The 25,645-nt window shown below is 41.7% G+C and overlaps 1 pseudogene; it reads left to right on the top strand.

Moving 5' to 3' along the window:
• The window catches only part of LOC108403857 (dynein axonemal heavy chain 9-like), a 594,862-nt pseudogene that overhangs the window by 475,286 nt on the left and 93,931 nt on the right, over positions 1 to 25,645 (top strand).

The raw sequence follows: 25,645 nt of genomic DNA on the forward strand, positions 1-25,645 counted from the left end.
ACTGATTGTTAGGTGATCTGTAATCTGTGGAAGGCTTGCTGTCAGATGATCTGTGACAGAAAAGTCTTGTCAGGTCATGTCTTACAGAGCAACCTGTTTGTTACGGAGCTCTTACAGAGAAGCTTGATTGTTATGTGACCTCATCAAGAGAAAAAAGGTTGTTAGGTGACCTCCAAAAGAGAAGCCTATTGGTTAGGTGACTCTTGACAGGGAAGGTAAGTTGTTACATTATCTCTGACAGTGAAGACTGTTTGGTTGCTCACCTCATAAAGAGAAGCCTGGTTGTTCGGTGGTCTCTAGTAAGGACAAGCTGGGATGTTAGATTTTCTCTGACAGATAAGCCTGGTTTTCAATTGATCTCTAATAAGGAGAAATCTGGTAGTTATGTGATCCATGATGAGGGTAAGCCTGGTAGGTGACCTCTGACAGAGAAGACTGATTGTTAGGTGACGTCTGAGTGGGAAGCCTGGTTATCAGTTTATCTCTGAGTGAGAAGCCTGGTTATAGGGAAGCACCTCTTATAGGGAAGACTGACTTTTAGGTGACCAGTATTCAGTGGAAGGCTTGTTGTTAGATGACTTCTCACAGACAAGTTTTGTTAGGTGATGTGTGGCAGAGAAACCTGTTTGTTACAGAGCTCTCACAGAGAAACCTGGTTGTTATGTGACATCGTAAAGAGAAGACCGGTTGTTGGGTGATCTAATAACAAAAAGCCTTTTTGTTATGTGCTCTTCCAAAAGCCTGGTTATTTGGTTATCTGTGACAGAGAAGCCTGGTTTTTAGGTCACCTCTGAAAGGGAAGACTGACTGGTAGGTTAACTGTAATCAGTGGAAGGCCTGTTGTTAGATAATCTCTGACAGAGAAGTTTTGTTAGGTGATGTGTGACTGATAAACCTGTTCCTTACAGAGCTCTTACAGAGAACCCTGGTTGTTATGTGACCTCATAAATCGAAGACAGGTTGTTGTGTGATCTATTTATGAGAAGCAAGTTTCTCAGGCGATCTCTTACAGAGAAGCCTGGTTGTTACATGACCTTTGAAAGAGAAGCCTGCTTGTTAGGTGACTTCTGATGGAGAAGCTTGGTTTTCATGTAATCTCTGACAGTGAAGACTGGTTGGTAGGTGACCTCGTAAGGAGAATCCTGGTTGTTCGGTGATCTCTAATAAGGCTTACAAAGAAGGCTTGTTACAGAGAAGACTAGTGGTTATGTGACCTCCTAAAGAGAAGAGTGCTTTTTGGGTGATCGAATAAGGACATGCCTGTTTGTTAGGCGAGCTCTGAGAGAAGCCTGCTTATCAGGTTCTCAAGGACAGAGAAGCATGGTTGTTTGGTCACCTCTTAAAGGGAAGACTGGTTGTTAGGTGATCTGTAGTACGTGGAAGCCTTGTTGTTAGATGACCTGTGACAGAGCAGTCTCGTTGTTAGGTGATGGCTGACAGAGAAACCAGTTTGTTACATGACCACTCACACAGAAGCTTTGTTGTTGGGTGGTCTCTACAGAGAAGCATGTTTAAGGAGACATCTGATGGAGAAGCCTGGTTGTCAGGCAACCTCTGACAGAGAAGGCTGGTTTTTGAGACAGCTCTAAAATAGAAGCATGATTATTAGGTTGTCTCTGTCAGAGAAAACTGGTTTGTAGGTGAACACATAAAGAGAAATTGTTGGATGATCTAAAAAGTAGCAGCCTGGTTGTTAAGTGACCTATGAAAGAGACGTCTACCTAACAGTCCTCTGACAGAGAAGACTGGTTTGTAGGTGACCTCATAAGGAGAAGACCTGTTTTTAAGTGATCTCTGAAAAGAGGAAGCCTGTGTATTATGTGAGCTCTTACAGAGATGTTTGGATGTTTTGTGACCTCATAAAGAGGAGACTGGTTTTTAGGTGACCTAATCAGGAGTAACCTGTTTGTTACGATAGCTGTGACATAAAAGCCTGGTTGTTAGGTGACTTCTGATCGAGAAGCTTGGTTTTCATTTAATCTCTGACAGTGAAGACTGGTTGGTAGGTGACCTCATGAAGAGAAGCCTGGTTCTTCGGTGATCTGTAAGAAGGCTTACAGTGACGCCTTTTGATACAGAGGCCTTGTTGTTATGTGACCTCATAAAGAGTAGCCTGTTCGGCGTGCTCTTAGAGAAGCCTGGTTATCAGGTTATCTCTGACAGAGAAGTGTGGCTGTTAGGTCACCTCTTATATCGAAGAATGATTTTTAGGTGATCTGTAATCAGTGGAAGGCTTGTTGTCAGAGGATCTCTCACAGAGAAGTTTTGTTAGGTCATGTCTGACAGAGAAACCTGTTTGTATGGAGCTCTTGCAGAGACGTCCGAGGGAAGACTGGTTGTTAGTTGACCTCCAAAATAGATGCCTGTTTGTTAGTTGACTTCAGATGGAGAAGCTTGGTTGTTATGTAATCTCTGACAGTGAAGACTGGTTGGTAGGTGACCTCATGAATAGAAGCCTGGTTCTTCAGTTATCTCTAATAAGGCTTACAGTGAAGCCTGTTTATATAGAGGCCTTGTTGTTATGTGACCTCATAAAGAGAAGACTGTTTATTGGTTGATCTAATAAGGAGAAGCCTGTTTGTTACATGCTCTCACAGAAGCCTGCTTATCTGGTTATCTGTGACAGGGAAGCATGGTTTTCAGGTCACCTCTTAAAGTGAAGACTGAGTGGTAGGTGATCTGCATTCCATAGAAGTCTTCTTGTTAGATGACCTCTGACAGAGAAGTATTGTTAGATGATGTCTGACTGAGAGTCCTGTTTGTTACATAGCTCTTTCAGATAATCCTGGATGTTATGTGACCTCATAAAGAGACTAGTTGTTGGTTGATCTAATAAGGAGCAGCATGTTTGTCAGGCGAGCACTTGCAGAGAAGTCTGGTAGTTAGGCAAGCTGTGACAGAGAAGCCTGGTTGTTAGGTGACTTCTGATGGATAAGCTTGGTTTTCATGTAATCTCTGACAGTGAAGACTGGTTGGTAGGTGACCTCACGAAGAGAAGGCTGGTTCTTCTGTGATGTCTTATAAGGCTTACAGTGAAGCCTGTTGTTAGAGAGGCCTTGTTATTATGTTACCTCATAAAGAGAAGCCTGTTAGGCTTGCTCTTAGAGAACCGTGGTTTTCAGATTATCTCTGACAGAGACGTATGGTTATTATGTCACCTCTTGAATCGAAGACTGATTATTAGGTGATCTCTAATCAGTGGAAGGCTTGTTGTTAGATGACCTCTGACAGAGAAGCTTTGTTAGGTGATGTGTGACTGAGAATCCTGTGTTTTATGGAGCTCTTACAGACAAGCTTGTATATGATCTGATCTAATAAAGAGAAGACTGGTTTTTGGGTGATCAAATAAGGAGAAGCCTGTTTTTCAGGTGAGCCCTTACCGAGAAACCTGGTAGTTAGGTGACCTCTGAAAGAGAAGCCTGTTTTTTAGGTGACTTCAGGTGGAGAAACGTGGTTGTTATGAAATCTATGACAGTGAAGACTGATTGGTATATGACCTCATAAAGAGAAGCCTGGTTGTTTGGTGATCTCTAATATGGCTTAGAGTGAAGCCTGATTACAGAGAAACCTGGTTGTTATGTTACCTCATAAAGAGAAGCCTGGTTGTTGGGACATCTAATAAGTACAAGCCTGTTTGTTAGGTGTCCTCTTACAGAAGCCTGGTTATCAGGTTATCTCTGACAGAGAAGCCTGTTTGTTAGTTGACCTAATAAAGAGAAGCATGGTTATTTGGTGTCCTCTCAAACGAAGAAGCTGAGTTGTTAGATTTTCACTGTCATAGAATTCTTTTTGTCAACTGTTCTCTATTAAGTAAAAACCTGGTTGTAATGTGTTCTGTAATGAGGATACGCCTATTAGATCACCTCTGACAGAAAGGACTGATTGTTATCTGACATCTGACAGAGAAGTCTGGCTATCAGTTTATCTCTGACAGAGAAGCATGGTTGTTTGTTCACCTCTTATAGGGAAGACTGTTACGTGATCTGTAGTAAGTGGAAGGATTGTTGTTAGATGGCCTCAAACAGAGAAGTCTTGTTAGAGTATGTCTGACAGAGAAGGCAGTTTGTTACATGACCACTGACACAGAAGCTTGGTTGTGAGGTGATCTCTGACAGAGTAGCATGGTTTATAGTTGACCTCTGATGGAGTAGCCTAGTTGTTAGGTAACCTCTGTCAGAGAAGGCTCCTTGTTAAGACAGCTCTTAAATAGAAGCTTGATTTTTAGGTTGTCTCTGTCAGAGAAGATGGGTTGGTAGGTGTACTCATAAATAAAAACTGTTTGTTGGGTGATCTAATAGGGAGATGCCTGGTTTTTAGGTGACCTCTGAAAGAGATGTCTACCTTCCAGTCTTCTTACAGAGAATACTGGTTGATACGTGACCTCATGAAGAGAAGACTAGTTGTTATGTGTTCTCTAATAAGTAGAAGCCTGTTTATTATGTGAGCTCTTATAGGGAAGTCTGATTATTATGTGTCCTCATAAAGAGAAGACTGGTTGTTGGGTGATCTAATAAGGAGAAGCCTGTTTGTTAGGTGAGCTCTGACAGAGAAGCCTCATTTTTAGGTGACGTCTGTAAAGGAAGCCTGGTTGTTAGGTGATTTCTGATATAGAAGCTTGGTTTTTACGTAATCTCGGGCAGTGAAGACTAGTTGATAGGTGATGTCTGAAAGTGTTGCCTGTTTGTGTCGTGTCATCTGACAGGGGAACTTGTTTGTTAGGTGACCTCTTAAAGAGAAGACTGGTTGTTAGGTGATGTCTAATACGGAGAGACCTCATTGTGAGGTGATCTCTAATGAGGATAAGCCTGGTAGGTGACCTCTGACAGAGACGTCTTTTAGGTGACATCTGACAGACAAGACTGGTTATCAAGTTATCTCTCAGAGAGAAGCATGGTTGTTAGGTCACCTCTTAAAGGGAAGACTGATTGTTATGTGATCTCTAAGAAGGGGAACCTTGTTAGTGACCTCTGACAGAGATTCCTGATTGTTAGGTGATGTCTGACAGAGAAGCCTCTTTTTTACATGACCACTGACAGAGAAGCTTGGTTGTTATGTGATCTCTGATAGAGAAGCATGGTTTTAAGGTGACCTCTGATGGAGAAGCCTGTTTGTTAGGTAACCTATGACAGAGAAGCCTTGTTGTTAGGTGATGTATGACAGAGAAGCCTGTTTGTTACGTGACCCCTGTCAGAGAAGCTTGGTTGTTATGTGATCTCTGACAGAGAAGCATGGTTTTAAGGTGATCTCTGATGGAGAAGCCTGGTTGTTAGGTAACGTCTGACAGAGAATCCTGGTTGTTAAGGCAGCTCTTACATAGAAGCTTGATTATTACATTATCTCTGAGAGGGAAGTCTGGTTGGTAGGTGACCTCTTAAAGAGAAGACTGCTTCTTAGGTGATCTTTAATAAGGAGAATCCTGTTTACTATGTAAGCTCTTACAGAGAAGCCTGGTTATTAGGTGAGTTCTTACGGTGAAGCTTTGTTGTTACATGACCTCTGATTGAGAAGCCTGATTTTTAGATGTTCTCAAATAAGGAGAAGCTGGAATATTAGGTTATTTCTAATGGAGATGCCATGATGTTAGGTGACCACTTATAGAGAATCCTGGTTGTTAGGGGAGCTCTGAGAGAGAAGATTGATTGTTAGGTTATCTTTGAAAGAGAAGACTCGTTGTTAGGTGACGTCTGACAGAGTCGCCCGTTTGTTACATGTCCTCTCACAGAGAAGCTTGTTTTTTAGGTGATCTCTAATAAGGAGAAGCATGGTTGTTACATGACCTCTGATAGATAAGTCTGTTCATTACGTTATCTCTGACAGAGAAGCCTGGTTGTTATGTGACCTCATAAAGAGAAGACTGATTGTTTGGTAACCTAATAAGGAGACACCTGTTTGTTAGGTGAGCTTTTACAGAGAAGCCTGCTTGTTAGGTGACCTGTGAAAGAGAAGCCTGGTTTTCAGGTGATCTCTAATAAGGATAACCTGATTGTTAGGTTATCTCTAATAAAGACAAGCCTGGTTGTTATGTGACATCTGACAGAGAAGCATGATTGTTAGGTTACCTCTACTAGTTAAGCTTCGTTGTTAGAGGACCTCTGATTGAGAAGCCTGCTTATTAGGTGATCTCTAATAAGGAGAAGCCTGAATGTTAGGTGATCTCTAATGGAGAAGTCTCATTGTTAGGTGACCCCTGTCAGAAATCTGGTTGTTAGGAGACATCTGACAGAGAAGCTTGATTGTTATGTTATCTCTGACAGGGATGACTGATTGCTAGATGAAGTCTGACAGAGAAGCCTGGTTGTTAGGTGACCTGTGATGGTGAAGCTTATTTGTTAGGTGATATCTGACAGAGATGACTGATTCTTAGGTGATCTCTAGTGAAGAAGCTTGGTTGTTAGGTGACCTGTGATTCAGAAGCCTGGCTTTTAGGTGATCTCAAATAAGGAGAAGCCTGGTTGTGAGGTGAACTCTAAAAAGAGAAGCCTTAATTTTAGGTGATCTCTAATGGAGAAGCCTCATTGTTAGGTTACCTCTGTCAGTGAAGCCTGGTTGTTAGGAGACATCTGACAGGGATGCTTGATTGTTAGGTTATCTCTGACAGGGAAGACTGATTGTGAGGTGATGTCTGAGAAAGAAGGCTGGTTTTTAGGTGATCTCTAATAAGGAGAAGCCTTGTTGTAAGGTGATCTCCAAAAAGGATAATCATGGTAGGTCACCTCTGAAAGACACAGCTGATTGTTAGGTGACATCTGAGAGAGAAGCCTGATTGTTCTGTGATCTCTTATGGAGAAGCATGGTTGTGAGGTGATCTGTAATAAGGAGAAGCATGGTAGGTGACCTCTGAAAGACAAGACTGATTGTTAGGTGACATCTGCAGAGAAGCCTGGTTGTTAGGTGACATCTGATGGAGAAGCATGGTTGTTAGGTGATCTCTAATAATGAGAATCCTGGTTGTTATGTGACCTCTGACAGAGAAACCTGGTTGTTAGGTGACCTCTGAAAGAGAAGCCTGGTTGTCAGGTGATCTCTAATAAGGAGATCCTGGTTGTTAGGTGATCTATAAGAAAGACAAGCCTGTTTTTTATGTGACATATGACAGAGGAGCATGGTTGTTAGGTTACCTCTAATGGTTAAGCTTCGTTGTTCGATGACCTCTGACTGAGAACCCTGCTTCTTAGGTGAACTCTAATAAGGAGATGCCTCAATGTTAGCTGATCTCTAATGGAGATGCCTCATTGTTAGGTGACCCTGTCAGAGGAATCTGGTTGTTAGGAGATGTCTGACAGAGAAGCTTGATTGTTAGGTTATCTCTGACAGGGAAGACTGATGGTTAAGGTAAGTGCGACAGAGAAGCCTGGTTGTTAGGTGACCTGTGATGGTGAAGCTTGTTTGTTAGGTGATATCTAACAGAGATGACTGATTGTTAGGTGATCTCTAGTGGAGAAGCCTGGTTATTAGGTCATCTCTAATGGAGAAGTCTGGTTATTTGGTGACCTGTGACAGAGAAGCGTGGTTGTTATGTGATCTATAATAAGAAAGTGCCAGGTTGTTAGTTGATCTCTGACAGAGAAGCCTGGTTGTTAGGTGACATCTGTTGGAGAAGCATGGTTGTTAGGTGATCTCTAATAAGGAGAAGCCTGGTTGTCAAGTGACCTGTTAAAGAGAAGACTGTTTGTTAGGTGATCTCTGATAAGGAGAAACCTGGTTGTGATGTAATCTCTAGTGAGGATAAGCCTGGTAGGTGATCTCTGACAGAGAAGACTGATTGTTAGGTGACATCTGACAGAGAAGCCTGGTTATCAGGTTATCTCTGACAGAGAAGCATGGTTGTTAGTTCATTTCTTAAAGGGAAGACTGATAGGTGATCTGTAGTAAGTGGAAGCCTTGTTGTTAGATGACCTCTGACAGAGAAGCCTGGTTGTTAGGTGATGTCTGACAGAGAAGCCTGTTTGTTACATAACCACTGACAGAGAAGCATGGTTTTAAGGTGATGTCTGATGGAGAAGCCTGATTGTTAGGTAACCTCTCACAGTGAAGCCTGGTTGTTAAGACAGCTCTTACAGAGAAGCTTGATTATTAGGAGAAGACTGGTTGGTAGGTGACCTCATAAACTGAAGACTGGTTGTTAGGTGATCTCTGTTAAGGAGGAGCCTCTTTATTACATGAGCTCTTACAGAGAAGCCTGGCAGTTAGGTGATCTCTGAAAGAGAAGCTTGGTTGTTGGGTGTCTTCTGATGGAGAAACTGGGTTGTTACATGATCTCTGATTGATAAGCTTGGTTTTAGGTGATCTCAAATAAGGAAAAGCCTGCTTTTTAGGAGATCTCTAAAGAGGAGAAGCCGGAATGTTAGGTGATCTCTAATGGAGATGCTGAGATGTTAGGTGACCACTTACAGAAAAGCCTTTTTGTTAGAAGAGCTCTTATAAAGTGAAACCTGATTGTTAGGTGACCTCTGACAGGAAAGCTGAGTTGTTAGGTGACCTCTGAATGAGAAGCTTTGTCATTAGCTGATCTCTGATGGAGAAGCCTGGTTGTTAGGTGACCTCTGACAGGAAGCCTGATTGTTAGGTGACCACTGACAGAGAAGCTTGGTGGTTGTGTGACCTCCTACAGGGAAGCCTGGAGTTTAGGTGACCTCTCACAGAGATGTCTGGTTGTTAGGTCACTTCTGACAGAGAAACGTTGTTGTTCGTTGACTTCTGAAGGTGAGGAGTGGTTGTTAGGTGAACTCTGATGGAGAAGCCTGGTTGTAAGGTGATGTCTGATGGAGAAGCGTTGTTGTTAGGTGACCTCTGATGGCAAAGCGGGGTTGTTAGGTGACCTCTGCTTAAGAAGCCTGGTACTTAGTTGATCTCAAATAAGGAGAACCTGGTTGTTTATTTAATCTCTAATAAGGAGCACCCTGTATATTAGGTGACCTCTAATGGAGAAGCCTGCATATTATGTAACCTCTGACAGAGAAACCTTGTTGTTAAGTTATCTCTGACTGAGACGCCTGGTTGTTAGGATACCAGTTACAGAGAAACTTGATTGTTACCTTATCTCTGACAGAGAAGCCAATTGTTAGTTCATCTCTTATAAGGAGAAGTCTGGTTGTGAGGTGTCTCTAATAAGGAAAAGCGTGGTAAGTGACCTCTCAAATTGAAGAATGACTGCTAGGTGACATCTGACAAATAAGGCTGATTGTTAGGTGACCTCTGATGGAGAAGCATGGTTGTTAGGTGATCTCTAATAAGGAGAAGCCTGGTTCTTAGGTAATCTCTAATAAGGAGCAGCCTGAATATTAGGTGATCTCTAATGGAGAAAGCGTGGTTATTAGGTGACCTCTGACAGAGAAGCCCAGTTGTTAGGTTATCTCTGACAGAGAATCCTGGTTACTAGGAGAGCTCTTACAGAGAAACTTGATTGTTATGTTATCTCTGACAGAGAAGCCTGGTTTATAGATCATCTCTAATAAAGAGAAACCTGGTTTTTAGGTGACATCTGACAGAGAAGTCTGGTTGTTAGGTGACCTCTAAAAGAAAGCCTGTGTGTTAGGTGACTTCTGATGGAGAAGCTTGGTTGTTAGGTGACCTCTGTTTGAGAAGCCTTGTTAGATGATCTCAAATAAGGAGAAGCCTGGTTGTTAGGATATCTCTAATAAGGAGAAGACTTAATGTTAGGTGATCTGTAATGGAGAAGCCTGGTTATTACATGACATTTGACAGAGAAACTTGGTTGTTAGGTGATCTCTAATAAGGAGAAGCCTGATTCTGAGGTAATGTCTAATAAGGAGATGCTTGGTTGTTAAATGACCTCTGACAGGGAAGTCTGGTTGTTATGTTATCTCTGACTGAGAAGTCTGTTTGTTAAGTGACCTCTTAAAGAGAAGACTGGTTGTTAGGTAATATCTTATAATGAGAAGCCTGTTTGTTGGGTGACCTCAGACAGAGATGCATGGTTGGTAGGTTACCTCTGAAAGAGAAGTCTGGTTGTTAGGTGACTTCTGACTTAAAAGCTTGGTTGTTAGGTGACCTCTGATTGAGAAGCCTGGTTGTTAGGTGATCTCTAATAAGGAGAAGCCTGGTTGTTAGGTGACCTCTTACAGAGAATCCTGGTTGTTAGAAGACCTCTGACAGAGAAGCTTGATTGTTAGGTTAACTCTGACAGAGTAGACTGGTTGTTAGGTGACCTCTGACAGAGAAGCTTGGTTGTTAGTTGATATCTGATGGAGATGACTGATTGTTAGGTGGTCTCTAGTAGAGAAGCCTGATTATTAGGTGATCTCTAATTGAGGAGCCTGGTTGTTAGGTGACTTCTTACAAGAAGCCTGATTGTAAGGTGACCTCTAATGGAGAAGCCTGGTTGTGAGGTGATCTGTAATATAGGGAAGCTTTGTTGTTAGGTGACTCTGACAGAGAAGCCTGGTTGTTTGGATGCCTCATTGTTAGGTGTCCTGTGACAGAGAAGCCTGGTTATTAGGTGACCTCTGACTGAGAAGCTTGGTTGTTACGTGATCTCTAGTGGAGAAACCTGGTTGTTAGGTGACTTCTGACAGAGAAGCCCGGTTTTTAGGTGACCTTTGAGAGAGATTCCTGGTGTTGGGTGACCTCTGACAGAGAAGCCTGTTTGTTATGTGATGTCTGATGGAGAAGTGTGGTTATTAATTTAACTCTGACAGAGAAGCTTGGTTGTTAGGTGATCTATGATGGACAAGACTGGTTGTTAGCTGATCTATGTTTGAGAAACCTGGTTATGAGGTGATCTCTAATGGAGGAGCCTGCTTGTTTGATGACTTCTGACAGAGAAACCTGGTTGTTATATGATCTCTGATATAGAAGCCTGGTTGTTAGGTGATCTCTTTTTTTTTTTAAATGCTCAATGCATATTTATTGAACAAATAAACTCTTGATGACGATTAGGAGAGCAACTTTTTACTCTTTTTTTTTGAGAGGGCATCTCTCATATTTATTGATCAAATGGTTGTTAACAACAATAAAATTCTGTATAGGGGAGTCAATGCTCAATGCACAATCATTAATCCATCTCAAGCCTAATTCTTGTCAGTCTCCAATCTTCTGAAGCATGACAAACAAGTTCTTACATGGTGAACAAATTCTTACATAGTGAATAAGTTCTTACATGGTGAACAGTACAAGGGCCGTCATCACAGAAACTTTTGGTTATGATCACACATTATGAACTATAAACAATCAGGTCAAATATGAATATTTGTTTGATTTTTATACTTGATTTATATGTGGATCCCACATTTCTCCCTTTATTATTATTTTTATTTTTATTTTTAATAAAATGCTGAAGTGGTAGGTAGATGCAAGATAAAGGTAGAAAACAGTTTAGTGTTGTAAGAGAGCAATTGTAGATGATCAGGTGTGTGCCTGTAGACTATGTGCTAATCCAAGCTGGACAAGGGCATTAAAACATCCATGGATGCAGAAGATTTCTCTCAAAACAGGGGGGATGAGGTTCTAAGCCTCACCACTGTTCATCCACAATTTCTCACTTGATGGCCCTCCTGTGACTGTGCCTGTCTTAGGTTGTTCCTTCCTTGAGGAATCTTACCTGTCTCTAGCTAACCAGTCATCTTCTGGGGCCATACAGGGAAATGTAAAGTTGGTAAGTGAGAGAGAAGCCATATTGTTTAAAAAGGTTAGCTTTTTACTTCGTTGCAGATTTATACTCTGTGGCTTCTATGCCCAGCATTTCTCTTGAGGTATCTTTACCACTTGGAGGAATTATGCTACTCGGTAAATTCGATATGAGGCACGAATTCTATTTAAGGGTTGTAATTAGGAAGGAAGAAGAAAAGCTATAGAGGTAGCAGATGGAAGAAAACATGGGAATCTTGATTATTTCTTCGACATATCTTCTTGTAGAGTAACTTATGCATGTATAGGTTTAAAACTACTAACTAAATTGCGTGCACACATTAACATAATAGGAATATATAGTTACATAACTAAAGCAGATCTATAATTACCAGCCATCTCCAGTGAAGCCAAGAAAACAAGTTAGGCACCCTAGGCATTTGTGAAAATTTGTCTATGATATAATGGATATTGTCCAACTGTACTTGAACAGTCTGAGAGAAATCAGACAAATTAAAACAACCCATTCCTGGGAACTGTTCACATCCCATGTTCTTTTAACCATAGATAGTCTGTAGTCATAAGATTTTGGAGCACTACAACTTGCACTTCTCCTAATTCTTGGTTGAGTTCCAACAGTATAGATCCAGTCAAATTTGTTGTTTTACTGTATGCACAGGCCAGCTTAGATATCTCCTTCTTCATTCCAATGGCAAGTCCAGGGACCGGTGGGATGGATGCAGTTACAACTGCAGCATTGCCTGGATCTTTGTTGAGGTTTTTTGATGATCATTTTCTGGTATGAGTCTTCCAGAGAGTGCTGATGTTGGAAGTTCTTCTTCATATCGTATCTTAGTTCATTTTCTGGGTAGCCAAATTAGGCTTTGTTCCTCTGTATAAACACAAACGGACCCTTTGCCCACACCTTGATATGCCCTTTATACCATTGTGTAGAACTAATTGGAGGTCACCACAGAGGAACTGCTTTTTTTTTTAAGAGAAAGGAATATTATCAGAAAAGTGTACCACCATAGACGATCATCTGACACCCTTTAAGTGATCAAAATTAAGGATATTTAAAGCATGCATTAATCATTGATTTACCATTAGTTTTATCCTATCAAGGAGTAATCCCCCTTTTCTTTCTTTCTTTTTTTTTTAATCTATAATCTACACTTACATGAAGAATATTATGTTTAGTGGGCTCTCCCCTATACCAGGTCACCCCTATAAACCACTTTACAGTCACTGTCCATCAGCATAGCAAAATGTTGTCGAATCACTACTCGTCTTCTCTGTGTTGTACAGCCCTCCACTTTCTCCCTCCCCCCCATGCATGCTAACCTTAATACCCCCTTTCTTCCCCCCAACCCTTATCCGTCCCTACCCACCCATCCTCCCCAGTCCCTTTCCCTTTAGTACCTGTTAGTCCACTTTTGGGTTCTGTAATTGCGTTGCTGTTTTGTTCCTTCAGTTTTTCCTTTGTTCTTATACTCCACAGATGAGTGAAATCATTTGGTATTTCTCTTCTCCATGTGGCTTATTTCACTGAGCATAATACCCTCCAGCTCCATCCATGTTGCTGCAAAATGGTAGGATTTGCCCTCTTCTTATGGCTGAGTAGTATTCCATTGTGTATATGTACCACATCTTCTTTATCCATTCATCTACTGATGGATATTTAGGTTGCTTCCAATTCTTGGCTATTTTAAATAGTGCTGCGATAAACATAGGGGTGCATTTGTCTTTCTCAAACTTGATTGCTGTGTTCTTAGGGTAAATTCCTAGGAGTGGAATTCCTGGGTCAAATGGTAAGTCTGTTTTGAGCATTTTGAGGATCCTCCATACTGCTTTCCACAATGGTTGAATATACATTCCCACCAGCAGTGTGGATGTATACAACCTCACCAACATTTGTTGTTGTTTGTCTTTTGGATGGCAGCCATCCTTACTGGTGTGAGGTGATATCTCCTTGTAGTTTTAATTTGCATTTCTCTGATAATTAGCGATGTGCAGCATCTTTTCATGTATCTCTTGGCCATCTGTATTTCTTTTTTGGAGAACTGTCTGTTCAGTTCCTCTGCCCATTTTTTAATTGGGTTATTTGTTTTTTGTTTGTTGAGGTGTGTGAGCTCTTTATATATTCTGGACGTCAAGCCTTTATCGGATCTGTCATTTTCAAATATATTCTCCCATACTGTAGGGTTCCTTTTTGTTCTATTGATGGTGTCTTTCACTGTACAGAAGCTTTTCAGCTTAATGTAGTCCCACTTGCTCATTTTTGCTGTTGTTTTCCTTGCCTGGGGAGATATGTTCAAGAAGAGGTCACTCATGTTTATGTCTTAGAGGTTTTTGCCTATGTTTTTTTCCAAGAGTTTAATGGTTTCATGACTTACATTCAGGTCTTTGATCCATTTTGAGTTTACCTTTGTATATGGGGTTAGACAATGGTCCAGTTTCATTCTCCTACACGTAGCTGTCCAGTTTTGCCAACACTATCTGTTGAAGAGACTGTCATTTCCCCATTGTATGTCCATGGCTCCTTTATCAAATATTAATTGACCATATTTGTTTGGGTTAATTTCTGGAGTCTCTAATCTGTTCCACTGGTCTGTGGCTCTGTTCTTGTGCCAGTACCAAATTGTCTTGATTTCTATGGCTTTGTAGTAGAGCTTGAAGTTGGGGAGTGAGATCCCCCCTACTTCATTCTTCTTTTTCAGGATTGCTTTGGCTATTCGGGGTCTTTGGTGTTTCCATATGAATTTTTGAATTATTTGTTCCAATTCATTGAAGAATGTTGCTGGTAATTTGAGAGGGATTGTATCAAATCTGTATATTGCTTTGGGCAGGATGGCCTTTTTGACGATATTAATTCTTCCTAGCCATGAGCATGGGATGAGTTTCCATTTATTAGTGTCCCCTTTAATTTCTCCTAAGAGTGACTTGTAGTTTTCAGAGTATAAGTCTTTCACTTCTTTGGTTAGGTTTATTCCTAGGTATTTTATTCTTTTTGATGCAATGGTGAATGGAATTGTTTTCCTGATTTCTCTTTCTATTGATTCATTGTTAGTGTATAGGAAAGCTACAGATTTCTGTGTGTTAATTTTGTATCTTGCAACTTTGCTGTATTCCGATATCAGTTCTAGTAGTTTTGGAGTGGAGTCTTTAGGGTTTTTTATGTACAGTAGCATATCATCTGCAAATAGTGACAGTTTAACTTCTTCTTTACCAATCTGGATTCCTTGTATTTCTTTGTTTTGTCTGATTGCCATGGCTAGGACCTCCAGTACTATGTTAAATAACAGTGAGGAGAGTGGTCATCACTGTGTAGTTCCGGATCTCAGAGGAAATGCTTTCAGCTTCTCGCTGTTCAGTATAATGCTGGCTGTGGATTTATCATATATGGCCTTTATTATGTTGAGGTACTTGCCCTCTATTCCCATTTTGCTGAGAGTTTTTATCATGAATGGATGTTGAATTTTGTCAAATGCTTTTTCAGCATCTATGGAGATGATCATGTGGTTTTTGTCTTTCTTTTTGTTGATGTGGTGGATGATGTTGATGGATTTTCTAATGTTGTACCATCCTTGCATCCCTGGGATGAATCCCACTTGGTCATGGTGTATGATCCTTTTGATATGCTGTTGAATTCTGTTTGCTAATCTTTTATTGAGGATTTTTGCATCTACATTCATCAGGGATATTGGTCTGTAATTTTCTTTTTTGGTGGGGTCTTTGCCTGGTTTTGGTATTAGGGTGATGTTGGCTTCATAGAATGAGTTTGGGAGTATTCCCTCCTATTTTTTGGAGAACTTTAAGGACAATGGGTATTATGTCTTCTCTGTGTGTCTGATAAAATTCCGAGGTATATCCGTCCGGCCCTGGGATTTTATTCTTGGGTAGTCTTTTGAGTACCGTTTCAATTTCTTTGCTTGTATTTGATTTGTTTAACTTTTGTGTTTCTTCCTTGGTCAGTCTTGGGAGGTTGTATTTTTCTAGGAAGTTGTCCGTTTCTTCTAGGTTTTCCAGCTTATTGGCATATATGTTTTCATAGTAGTCTTTAATAATTCTTTCTATTTCTGTGGAGTCTGTCGTGATTTTTCCATTCTCATTTCTGATTCTGTTGATTTGTGTTGATTCTCTTTTTCTCTTAATAAGTTTGGCTAGAGACTTATCTATTTTGTTTATTTTCTCAAAGAACCAGCTCTTGATTTTGTTGATTTTTGCTATTGTTTTATTCTTCTCAATTTTGTTTATTTCTTCTCTGATCTTTACTATGTCCCTCCTTCTGCTGACTTTAGGCCTCATTTGTTCATCTTTTTCCAGTTTCAATAATTGTGATGTTAGACTATTAATTTGGGATTCTTCTTCCTTCTTCAAGTGTACCTGGATCGCTATATACTTTCCTCTTAAGACTGCTTTCACTGCATCCCACAGAAGTTGGGGCTTTGTGTTGTTGTTGTCATTTGTGTCTATATATTCCTTGATCTCTATTTTGATTTGTTCATTGATCTGTTGATTATTTAGAAGCATGTTGTTAAGCCTCCATGTGTATGTGAACATTTTTGTTTTCTTTGTAGAATTTATTTCTAGTTTTATACCTTTGTGGTCTGAAAAATTGGTTGGTAGAATTTCAGTATTTTGGAATTTACTGAGGCTCTTTTTGTGAGCTAGTATGTGGTCTATTCTGGAGAATGTTCCATGTGCACTTGAGAAGAACGTATATCCTGTTGCTTTTGGATGTAGAGTTCTAGAGATGTCTATTAGGTCCATCTGTTCTAGTGTGTTGTTCAGTGCCTTTGTGTCCTTACTTATTTTCTGCCCAGTGGATCTATCCTTTGGCGTGAGTGGTGTGTTGAAGTCTCCTAAAAATGAATGCATTGCAGTCTATTTCCCTCGTTAGTTCTGTTAGTATTTGTTTCACATATGCTGGTGCTCCTGTGTTGGGTGCATATATATTTAGAATGGTTATATCCTCTTGTTGTATGAGCCGTTTATCATTATGTAGTGTCCTTCTTTATCTCTTGTTACTTTCTTTGTTTTGAAGTCTATTTTGTATGATTTAGTACTGTGACCCCTGCTTTCTTCTCGCTGTTGTTTGCCTGAAATATGTTTTTCCATCCCTTGACTTTTAGTCTGTGCATGTCTTTGGTTTTGAGGTGAGTTTCTTTTAAGCATTCTTTTTTATCCATTCTATTACTCTGTGTCTTTTGATTGGTGCATTAAGTCCATTTACATTTAGGGTGACTATTGAGAGATATGTACTTATTGCCATTGCAGGCTTTAAATTCATGGTTACCAAAGGTTCAAGGTTAGCCTCTTTAGTATCTTACTGCCTAACTTAGCTTGCTTACTGAGCTGTTATATACACTGTCTGGAGATTCTTTTCTTCTCTCCCTTCTTATTCCTCCTCCTCCATTCTTCATATGTTGTGTGTTTTGTTCTGTGCTCTTTTTAGGAGTGCTCCCATCTAGAGCAGTCCCTGTAAGATGCCCTGTAGAGGTGGTTTGTGGGAAGCAAATTCCCTCAGCTTTTGCTTGTCTGGGAATTGTTTAATCCCGCCATCATATTTAAATGATAGTCATGCTGGATACAGTATCCTTGGTTCAAGGCCCTTCTGTTTCATTGCACTAAATATATCATGCCATTCTCTTCTGGCCTGTAGGGTTTCTGTCAAGAAGTCTGATGTTAGTCTGATGGGTTTTCCTTTATAGGTGACCTTTTTCTCTCTAGCTGCCTTTAAAACTCTTTCCTTGTCCTTGATCCTTGCCATTTTAATTATTATGTGTCTTGGTGTTGTCCTCCTTGGATCCTTTCTGTTGGGGGTTCTGTTTATTTCCATGGTCTGTTCGATTATTTCCTTCCCCAGTTTGGGGAAGTTTTCAGCAATTATTTCTTCCAAGATAATTTCCATCCCTTTTCCTCTCTCTTCTTCTTCTGGTACCCCTGTAATATGGATATTGTTCCTTTTGGATTGGTCATACAGTTCTCTTAATATTGTTTCATTCCTGGAGATCCTTTTATCTCTATGTCAGCTTCTATGCGTTCCTGTTCTCTGGTTTCAATTCCATCAATGGCTTCTTGCATCTTATCCATTCTGCTTATAAATCCTTCCAGGGTTTGTTTCACTTCTGTGGTCTCCTTCCTGACATTTGTGATCTCCCTCTGGACTTCATCCCTTAGCTCTTGTATATTTCTCTGCATCTCTGTCAGCATGTTCATGATTTTTATTTTGAATTCTTTTTCAGGAAGACTGGTTAGGTCTGTCTCCTTCTCAGGTGTTGTCTCTGTCATCTTTGTCTGCCTGTAGTTTTGCCTTTTCATGGTGATAGAGATAGTTTGCAGAGCTGGTACGAGTGACGGCTGGAAGAGCTTTACTTCTTGTTGGTTTGTGGCCTTCCTCTCCCCCTTCATGAGGTGCTGGTTTCTCACAGTTGTGGATGTGGTCTGGATGTTGTCCTGTGTCCTCTGGTCTCTATTTTAGGAAGAGTTGTCTTTGTTATATTTTCATATATGTGGTTTTGGGAGGAGGTTTCTGCTGCTCTACTCATGCTGCCATCTTGTCTCCACCTCTTTTTTTTGGTGATCTCTTTTTGAGAAGCCTTTTGTACCTTTAGGTGAATCTATCTGCATCTGCACATAGTTCATGTAGAGTCCTCCCAATTCCCCAGGTCAATTTCATATTAGGAGGGGAGGATACAGGAGAGAAGAGGAAGGGAAGGAAATACTGAGGAGATGAGTGAACATGAGAGGGAGAGAGAAAAATGTATGATTATATGATATATTTATCAGGCTCATTTTGATGGCCACTGACCAAGATCCAACCGAAGTTCATTTAGCCAAAACAAAACAAAATAAAATGATTTGATTTCTATAACTGAGAACTCAGAGATAGAGCTTAGTTTGGACAAAGCTGGACTAGATACTCACTAGATGTCCCTGCTCAGGCAAGCAACCCCCGTGGTCCTGACATCCTCAGACTTAGATTCCAGTGCATGAAGTGCCTCTTCCCTGGTGTTCTCAGCCAAGTTTCTGGGTGAATGGTCAGTGGCTCTGACTGGCCTCTTTGGTCAGTGGTTTGCCTGGGGTTGAACTGATCTCTGTGACTTGGATATGCTCATTGGTCAAGCCAGGATCAAATGACAACCACTGGAGTCAGCCCCACCAATCATGAGGACATGGGAAGGGAAAGTCCTCCAAAGTAAAGTCAGAGTATGTTACCACAGCAGAGATGAGAAGTTTTTATTAAGCAGGCAAGCATAGCAGATGACTAGTACAGAAGGGAAACACCTCTTCCCAAGAGGAAAGCCTCCCTGACATGAAAATTCATACCAGAAGTTATTGGGTGAGTAGAAAGACTCTGAGTAGAGAAAGAGCCTATCTCTAGGCCTCCAGGCCTCGGTGGAGTGTCTGTTGGTGATGCTCACCCTGGGTTTTCTGCCCTTCCTCTGGAGCTCTGGGGGGAGGGTCCTTGGAAGCTTGGCCTCTCTCTTTAGCATCATGAGCCTGGTCCTTGAAGAAGGAAGGCTCTACTCTACTCTGTGGTCACCCACTCAGTGGACATCTCCACGCCTGCCTCACATAGTCAACATTCACTGGGCTGGGAAGACTGAGGGAAAGGCTCTCCTCAGCATCTGTGGCTCTCTCCCTCTCTTAATCTTTCTATCTGGGCATGAAAGTGTCCACAGAAGAAGAAATCCAAAGAGTGGCTCGAATGCTTTAAATAAGGGGAAGAGAGAAGAAACAGTTTTTAAGCAACCTATTTCAATTTCCTGTTCTATAGCAAGAGCCATAAAATGAACTTGTTATGCCCTCTGCTCTGCTTTGTGGGGAGCAGCCTAATTCTGACTGGTGGGACCCAAATGTCACTCCATGACATGGCATAAAAGCTATAAAGCCCTATTCCTGGTGCCGGCAGTTATTTACCTTGGGCCCAAGGTCATAAGCCATATCTGCAATCAACAAAACAAACAACAATAACAATAAAAAAAAGCCACTTCAATTTTCTCAAATCACCCAAGATTTAAAAAGGAACAAAAAGTTACTGGTGTGTTTGCTGACTGGAGTGATTATGTGGTTCAATCATTTTGATTTACAATTTTTTGTAAATCTTTGTCCTTGTAGAAATAACTCCCTGCAGCTGAACAACAGGAGATGGAAATGGATTAACCTTCCCACATGGGAGTATAAGATGTGTTCTAAGGAGCAGGCCTCCATTTGAGGTTAACGCAAAGTCTCCAGTTTCTATGAATACACCAAATTAAAGAGCATTCTCTTTTCTTCTCACTTTCCATTTCTTTTCTTTTGATCTGCCAGGCAAAGGAAATTATCAGCAGCATCTAAGCCTCTGTTTTATTTTCCCCTTTATGCATTTTGCATCATAAAGCATTTGAATATGTTTGATGTGTACCTGGAGCTCTGAAGTGATCTTTGGTTGCTGCATGAAATAGACTGCAGAGAAATGAGAGACAAGAGGTCATTCTGGAATGTAAAGTTTATGGACCATAGTGCAAATACAAATGGCTTTTTCACTTCCCAGATATACATATATCTGAGTGGTCTCTGGACGTGATGGGGCCAAAATATTAGGCCAATGATTCTCAAACCTAGGCAGGCACAAGAATCAGCCAGTGGGACTGTTAAAATACAGATTGGTGGGCCCTACCTCCAGAACTTCTGATTCAGTAGGTCTAGGGTGAGCCTGAGAATCTGCATTTCTGTGAAGTCCCCAGGGAATGCTGATGATGTTGGTGCAGGGACCACACTCTGAGAAGCACTGCACTCTACTGAACTGAAGAAGCACAGGAGGCTATTTCTTTCTCTCCAGCTACCAGAGAAATAGAAGGTTTCCTTGTTCTTGGTATTTCCATCATTTCATTACTGCCTCCAAAACTTACATGAATACAGAGATTGGATGGGGGACCCCAGCTGGTCTGGACCATTAGGATTCTTGCTGTCCTTGCTGTGCCTCTGTCCATCTATTTCTTGTGAAGACTGTGGAAATAAACTAAGGCCAATCTGTGATAACAAGCAAAAGCTGTTTACTCATTGCCCTCACAAGGAGGTCAGCCACCATTGTTTGCACTTTGTAGAGACCTGAAGGCAGGGAGAAGAAGGGGAGGGCTTTAGAGTGGGCAGGAATGAAAGGCCATGCATGTGCCCTGATGGGGGCTGCTGGCCTGCAGGAACTGGAGGCAGGCTAACTAGAAGTGGGGCATCCCGTGTGATCAGAAAGGGGTACATGTTTGACATTCTCTGGTTCATCCTAAATTGGACGCAGGGGAAAAAATTAAGGAAGCTGCCAGTTATTAATCAAATCCTGGCCATTTGGGGCCAGCTGTTATAGAGGTTATTGTCTCCCTGAATTGTTGCTGTAGATAATAGGTTGGTTTTCTGGACAGGTTGTTGCAAGCTGCAGCTCAGAGTTCTACTTTTATATATGGCCTGGCCACTGTAGGTTCATATAGTCGGTCTCTCAGGATGCACAATAGACCCTCACATTTCATAGTATGCTAAATTCCTAGTACACTCCACATTGGCCAATTTCAATTTAATGATGACTGATTTGTATTAAGACTCCACCATATGCAGAGTATTATGTTATGGACAATACATTTTCTAAGACATAGGCACCCAATATCAGTGAGAAGCAGCCTAAGCCATTTTGGGCATCAAGAAGAAAGAAAGGTCAGATCATGTGTTGCTTAGAACTTGCACCATAGGTGCTATAGAGGGAAAGGAAGAGAGAGGCCAGTGTTCCTTGCCTGTCCCAGGTCAGGGAGCCTGGTCCCAGGTGAAAGCTTAGCCTCACACCTTGACATCAGGAGTTGGCACTCTGCTCTGCAGGGTCAGATCCCCAAGACCGTGTTCCAAGTCCTTCTACCCGCAGTAAACCCGTTGCCTCTCTGCTGCAGGTAGATGATCTGAAAGCCAAGCTGGCCACCCAGGAAGTAGAGCTGAAGCAGAAGAATGAAGATGCAGACAGATTCAGGTGGTAGGTGTCGAGACTGGCAAGGTGAGCAAAGAGAAAGCCACCGCGAATGAGGAGGAGTGGAAGGTGGACCTCATCATGCTGGAGGGGCAGCAGAAGCAGAAAGGCTGTGAGGAGGACCTGGCCAAAGCAGAGCCAGGACTCACAGCAGCCCAGGCGGCCCTCAACACCCTCAACAAGGTAGGGGGACCATCTGCCAAGTGTGTTTACCCCTTGGTGCAGAGCAGACTCCTTGTCAGACCCAAAGACACCTCAGTGCCTTGGGGTCCCAAAGAGATACAAGGACAAAGTTGGGGGGACTAGCTGCCCCTGGTTTATTCATTAAGCAAACAAACATTTATTTAAGCTGACTCTATCTCAGGACCGATGAGCTACCAATGAAATTCCAGAGATGTGAGCCTTAGAGCCAATCAGGACAGGAGAGGCCAACCAGGCCAGACCCCTTACCTCACTGATGAAGCTAGGACCCAGATAGGAAGGAGGACTGACTTACCTGCAGTCACAAACCTCAATATTAGGGCTGGACTTGAACTCACATCTTCAGAATCCATGCCCAGAGATCTTGAAGCTCTGCATCTCAGGGTCGTTTTTCATGCTATGTACTATTGGACATGAGCCTTTTAAAGCCCGGTGAAAATGTTTAAAATGTTGAGACTTAAATGAGGCTCCAAAAAATGAAAAAAAAATCTACAAAATCAAAATTAGCAAGTATTCAATTGTCAGCAACATGTAACTCTGTATCAACTAAATTCAAGTCACATGCATAACCATTTGGTGGAACAAACCTGACTTTGGAAATGTATTCATAAGGCAATTTTGTTTTGATTGTTATATTTAGTTTGTGTGTCTGTGTGTGACTGGGGGAGGGGGATGTGAGGCTAGCTGCTGCTTCCTTTTATTGTTTTCCATAATTAGGCTTCTTTTCCATTTGTGTAGCAATGGCTGAGGGGCAAAGGGAGAGAGGATGAAAAAGGGGCAGACAGACTGAGAAGCTGACCCTTTCTCTCCCAGACCACTTGCTAGGTCCTCTGAAGACCTCCCACCATGTACTGGGATCCCTCCCCTGCAGCTAGCTTTCTCCTCTGTCTCCTGAGTCTGATAATGCACTTGCCCTTTCACATGGACCACTTGGTCAAGGTCTCAGACAACCTATTGCCAGCTGTGCTGTGCAAGCACCTCACCTCTGGTCCATGCAAGAACCCTGTACCTCTTTTCCCCAGGCACACCCTGACAGCATTGGCCACCCATGCAGCTTACACCCTAGCTCCACATTTGGGGGCAACCAGCTATTCTCATAGACTGTTCATGTCTGGGGTATAAGTTCGACCTCAGTCTACTGTGTCACTCGAAGGGAAAACATGTAAGCTCCCCAAGTGGTCCCTCGAGACTTGATGCAAAAGTGGCAGATGCCCCACATCCTCCCTCAAAGGCAGAGAGTGGGACTCACCAACAATTCCTACTAGAAATTCCCTCTTCATCTCCAACTCCCTGACTCTTTAATCCCCTCAAAGCAGGTGAAGTGTTGAAGAGTCAGAAGCACTGGGCTTCTGAAACCTGCTTTTATTAGATCTGCCATCTCATACCTCACTTTGGAAGACAGCAGCTATTGGCTTAGCGCCTCAGCAACTTTGGCACTGAGCCAGGAACTCTGTAAAATCCTGTTGCATATAGTTACATAACAGTTGTATTTAATGTGAGATATGTGTGCATTTTAGTGTTCATGATGAAGGGTGGTAGGCTCCCTAAAAATAAGAGCACCTATGACCTAGAAAGGACTCAACTGGGCTATACCCTACATCAATAGAAAACACAAGATTTCTCCTCTAGGGGCTTTAGGGTATATGTGGGGAGGCCAAGAAATGGAGGTGTATCCCAGTTATACTGCCACCTCTCAGCCTGAACCTGTGGATGCAGCCAGACTGGGCTTCCCCCTGATCCTTCACAGTGTCACCCATTCCAACCTCTAGACCTTTGATTAGACTACCCTCCCCTTCCCAGTCAGTTAGGATCCTTCTCCTTTCATTTCATTCTGCCTAAAACCTACTCATATTCCAAAATCAAACTTATATTCTTGATCAAGCTCTCCGTTTTCTGATTTCCCGAGCACAAAACACATGAGACAACTTTATTAATGCATGCTCATGAAGTTTTACTGCTCATTTCCTGCCAATAAGACTAATGTCTTCCATAGGATGTCTTGACACAGAGATCATATTTTCTAAGATGCCTGAGACAGGAGACTGGCTGTACTGTTTACTCTGTGTGGCCCTGGGAAGGATTTTCTCTTCTCTGAGCCTCCATTTCCTCATCTATACATGGAGGTAACAGTAATCTAGTCCCCATTAGATTGTGATGTAAATTAAATGAGATGCTGCATGAAAAGTAGCAAACAGATAATAGCGACTCAGTGTTTGTTGTTATGTCATCATAACCAGAGTTATCACTTTTGTTTCCACAAAACTGGGAGCAAAGTAAACACCCATAAGTATTCTGGGTTCATTTTTTGCCTGCTTAGTTAGTTGATAGGTTATTGGTAGAACTCAATATGTAGAGAAGTAACTCACGGAAGTGATGGGATAGCACTGGGTTTGAGAGTCCAGCACCTCTGCCACAGAGAAAGTGTCCCTCATTCATCGTGAGTGCCTGCTGTGCACCTGGCAGTGGGGCATGCTGGCCTCTCACCAGCTGTGCAACCTGCACAAGTGACCAGCTTGTGGAGCCCTCGGTTTCTTTCCTCTGCTGTGTGGAAAGGGGTGAATAGGAATTAATCCGCTCTTTATCTCACACTCCCATCGAATCTACTGGCAAATCCTATCACTTCTGCCTTCAAAATATACCCAGAATTCAAATGCTTTATATCTTTTCTACTGCAACCACTCTTGTCCATGCCATTATCATGTCTTCCCTGGACTATTGCAATAGTTTTTTATTTTGCCTCTCTGTTTCCACCCTTGCTCAATTCTGTCCTTGTTCAATACAGCCATCTGAATAATCTTTTTGAAGCAGCTGTTAGACCACATCATCCCTCCATTCAGAATCTTCCACTGGCTTCCCACCATGTTCAGACTAAGGCCCAAAGTCCTCACCATGGCTTGCAAAGCCCTACGTGACCTTTCCCGGTCCAGCTCTATTACATCAGTTACTACTCTGCCTCTTGTCAGCACTTCTCCACCCCTGCTGACCTCATGTCTCAAATGGCCCTGGTACAGTCCCAGCCCAGGGCCTTTGAGCAAGCAATTGCCTTGCTTCTGTGTGGAATGCCCTGCCCCCAAGTATGACTCTCTCCTCTTCTTCTGTCTGGTGTTTGCCTAAAAGTTACTTTATTGGGAAACAAATAATAAAATTATTTATTAATTTCAGAAAAAAATGTCAGTATACAAGAAAGAAGGTCAATGATATTTATAATCATAATCATGTACATGCTGAACATTAATTTCACAAAAAAATTGATATAACCTTAATCAGAGGGGGACCATTAGAAAGGAAAAGAGGGCAATAAAGAAACTAATTATTAGTAGGAAGTCACTTGATTATGTCTAAAATGAAAAAACACTAACAGCATAAGCATGTTCTTTATGAATAAGGAGAAAAATCTAGAAGTGATGATGGAAGAAATTGTAAGCAGTGGCTTCTGGAGAGCTGGTGTTGGACTGTAGTGGCCATGTGCTTTGTTCTAAGTCTTATAGCTCTACTAGAGTTTTTAAACTGTCTGTATTTATTATGTTAACAGACATAAAAAGTTAAAAATATAAGTGGCTTGAGAGTACAGAGGATAGCATGACTAACTGCCTGGCCAGGTGGGAACTAGGGAAGATAAAGTCCATGAGGCAAAGAGTATAAGGATGAGCATCTTACTAGAAGGAGCAGAAGGAAGAAAAGACTATTCCGGAAAGGCGTGATGTTTGCGAACTCATGGAGGCATGCAAGGGTGTGGTGTGGCTGAACTGTGGGTACACAAGTGGGTGCCTCCAAAGGTTGTGTGGAGATGAGTGAGGTGCACTGATCAAATTGTAACCCATCAGTGGGTCTCACATAGCACTTTTTTTGAGATATAATTGACATATAACA

This window comes from Manis javanica, chromosome 4, assembly GCF_040802235.1.
Source record: "Manis javanica isolate MJ-LG chromosome 4, MJ_LKY, whole genome shotgun sequence".
Taxonomy (NCBI): domain Eukaryota; kingdom Metazoa; phylum Chordata; class Mammalia; order Pholidota; family Manidae; genus Manis; species Manis javanica.